This window comes from Morone saxatilis, unplaced genomic scaffold (assembly GCF_004916995.1).
Source record: "Morone saxatilis isolate NCDOM2014 unplaced genomic scaffold, NCSU_SB_2.0 Contig3, whole genome shotgun sequence".
NCBI classification, from domain to species: Eukaryota; Metazoa; Chordata; class Actinopteri; family Moronidae; genus Morone; species Morone saxatilis.
The window spans coordinates 19,248,122-19,250,964 of NW_023339873.1; the positions used below are offsets into that span (position 1 = coordinate 19,248,122).

The 2,843-nt window shown below is 39.7% G+C and overlaps 1 protein-coding gene across 1 annotated transcript in view; it reads right to left on the reverse strand.

Moving 5' to 3' along the window:
• The window catches only part of pdss2 (prenyl (decaprenyl) diphosphate synthase, subunit 2), a 26,306-nt gene that overhangs the window by 13,513 nt on the left and 9,950 nt on the right, over positions 1-2,843 (reverse strand). The gene's annotated exons all lie outside the window — the stretch shown is intronic.

The window sequence follows — 2,843 nt, forward strand, 5'->3', positions numbered from 1 at the left end:
GGACTTGACAGTTAGAGAGCTTTTTGACAGAAACCTTTTCATTGTCTTTATGCTGCTGAAATATGCAGGTTTGGCAAGTTTGAAAACTCATTCACCGCATCACACACAGGTGTTCTGACCACAAAGGAACCAATCAAAACAAAGGATTGTTGCATGACATCCGTCTAGCAAAAGGGAAAAACATCTATTTAGTCAATAAAACTGTAATATTCAGATTGTGGAGTCTTGTTTTTCATTTAACTAAAATACACAACACTGCTCCTAACAAAGACGGTTGGGACCATCACAGTTCATTCAACGGCTATCTGAAGTATTTACTGACTAGACAACTTAAAAGAAGAAATTACTGTGCATCTTAAAATTAAAGATATTTCTCTACATGTACAATTTGGTTTAAAACCCTTTCGAGTTAAAATCAGCACACTCAAGGGCATAAACCGGCAGATATGTCAGACATCTTGCTGAACAGCATGTCAGGGGTTGTGTTAAAAAAAGAAATTAAACTTATCATTAGCAAATAACAGCCATTCTTGATTATGAGAGAAAAGACATAAAAGTGGTATTTGAATAGAGCCTTTCAGAGCAGCCTTAGGGAGGATATAATCAAATGTTGATTCAGCCATTGGTGGGGGATAATTAGGCCCCTCTCCATATGGAAGGAGCTCGCCACGCTGCGACAGGAGGGATCCATCCAGACAGGGTTGGGTGCGCTGATAGCCACTTACGACCTTCTTTCAGCCACTGTGAGAACCTGATGAGCCAGTCGTCTGCCTTGTGCTCCAACCCTTCCCTATACACACACACTCTAACACACACACACACACACACACACAAGTATCTTGTAGCCAGGTAATTGCCGTGTTCGACGTCGGCGTGGAAAAGATGTGATTAAAATTCAATAATGTCATCTATTTCGCCTCTCAATCACACCCATTGTCTGGTTGGTTTCTCTGCTCGGTGACGCAGAGCAACAACACAGTCGCCCCGAATGAGAGTTAATAAGTTCAGGATTTAAATAAAAGGAAATTAACAGATTGACAGTCGTGTTCTCAAGGTGCCTCGGAGTGATGGCTACGCTCAACAGGTTTCAAGAGGAGAACTCATTGTTACAGAGGAACTTGACAAAGAGCGGTGGCTGATTTCAGGTCATAAAAATAACATTTTAAATTCCAAGGTCAGCTGTACGGTGACTGTTTGCCTGGTTGTTTAACTTGAGCACAAAAAAACTAAAATGAATAAATAATATGTGATAAATCTGTCATCTGCTCATGCAGATCCGTCACAATGGAAAACACTGTTACTGCAGGTATGACATGTTAAACAGGCCCATCTGTGTTTTTATCAGCCATAATGTTATGTCTAATAAATGTCAGAAAGAGCTTTCATCAATAAACACGGTGACAATGAGATGACAGCAGTCCTTTCAATGCTCACATGCATGTAAAAACACAAAATATAGCAACTCATATACACAAGTTAGGATTACATCAATTAATCATTTGTGTATAATGGCTAAGACATCGAGGTCTGATATGATTGAGTTTCCTCGCTGACCACACCTCATGAATGTTTGACGATATATACATATACACAGAAGCTGAAGCTGACTGTGGTCGTTATTGATCCTAATAAATATTCTACAATGAAATACAGACCTAGTTATCCTTAGCACATGAAATATTACAAAATATCAATTAATCTGTACACCTTCGATTTAACACACAGAATGGACAGTCCTTCAGACAAACAAAAGGTCAAAGTCAATGCAACAGAAGCAGAGATATTGTTATTTTTATTTCACAAATTCTTCTGTCTTGAAAGAACCTGGTGCCTTTACCCACAATGCAACTAGACCACCAACATTTGGGCTGTAGGTGTGGGTGTGTTATGCTAGTAGTGGCTAATGTAGCTTTCTACTACAGATTCCCACATTTTTTTCCCCTCTCAAACTTATAGTCTTCACCCCCAACCAACTGTGAGGCAGTTCATTATATTTAACAACAAAAGGCTTTATAAAAAAAATTCCCATATGCAGTAGCACTCCCCAACACCTGTACAGAGACTGTTTATTTTTTATTTCTTTATTTTTTTCAGAGAAGAAGTGGGCTATCCTCCATCCTCTACAATATCAATATACTATATTGTGATATAGTAAATTGAAACTGATAAAAGAATCAGATGGAAATGTCTGTTTTTGACAAATCCACCAAATGAAATACCTGATAAATCAAGTTACTAAGGGCAAAAATCATAAAAATGTAATATTGCCATAAAGCAGTTATAACAATAGATTTTCAACATTCTTTAATCGTATAAACTACTATTGCCATGCCCTAGGGTAAATGGTTTTGGAATCTAATTATTTCAAATTGTTTATTTTAAAGTAGTGAACAATGGCATAAAGTACCGGCCTCCAAAAACCCAAATCAGTCGAACCCTGGTGCATTCACATCCCAAAGCAGTGCCTCCAATCTAGCAGTCATGATCAGTAGCAGTGGAGCTTGGGGAGGAAAAAGGGGGACAAGGGGGCCGGTGTATAAATAGCTTTGGTGCCCAGTTGCATAGCAACCGATGCCATCTTGCTGAGGTGTAACGCCCCTCACCACGCCCCTTGTCCTGACTGTTCTGTTCCATTTTCCTCCCTCCGCAGTCTGCCTCGCCATCAAATACAGACATGCAGATCTGAGTGCGTCCCTGTGTGTGATTTAAAGAGGTGGCCTGTCCATCAGACGGGCTGCGTGATGTGTTCAGTAGCATGGCTTTCATTTGTCACAAAGAATTAAGAGGTGTGGTGTGTACAAGTGGGACTATGTGCGATTGTGTGCGTGTTTCTATCTATCTAT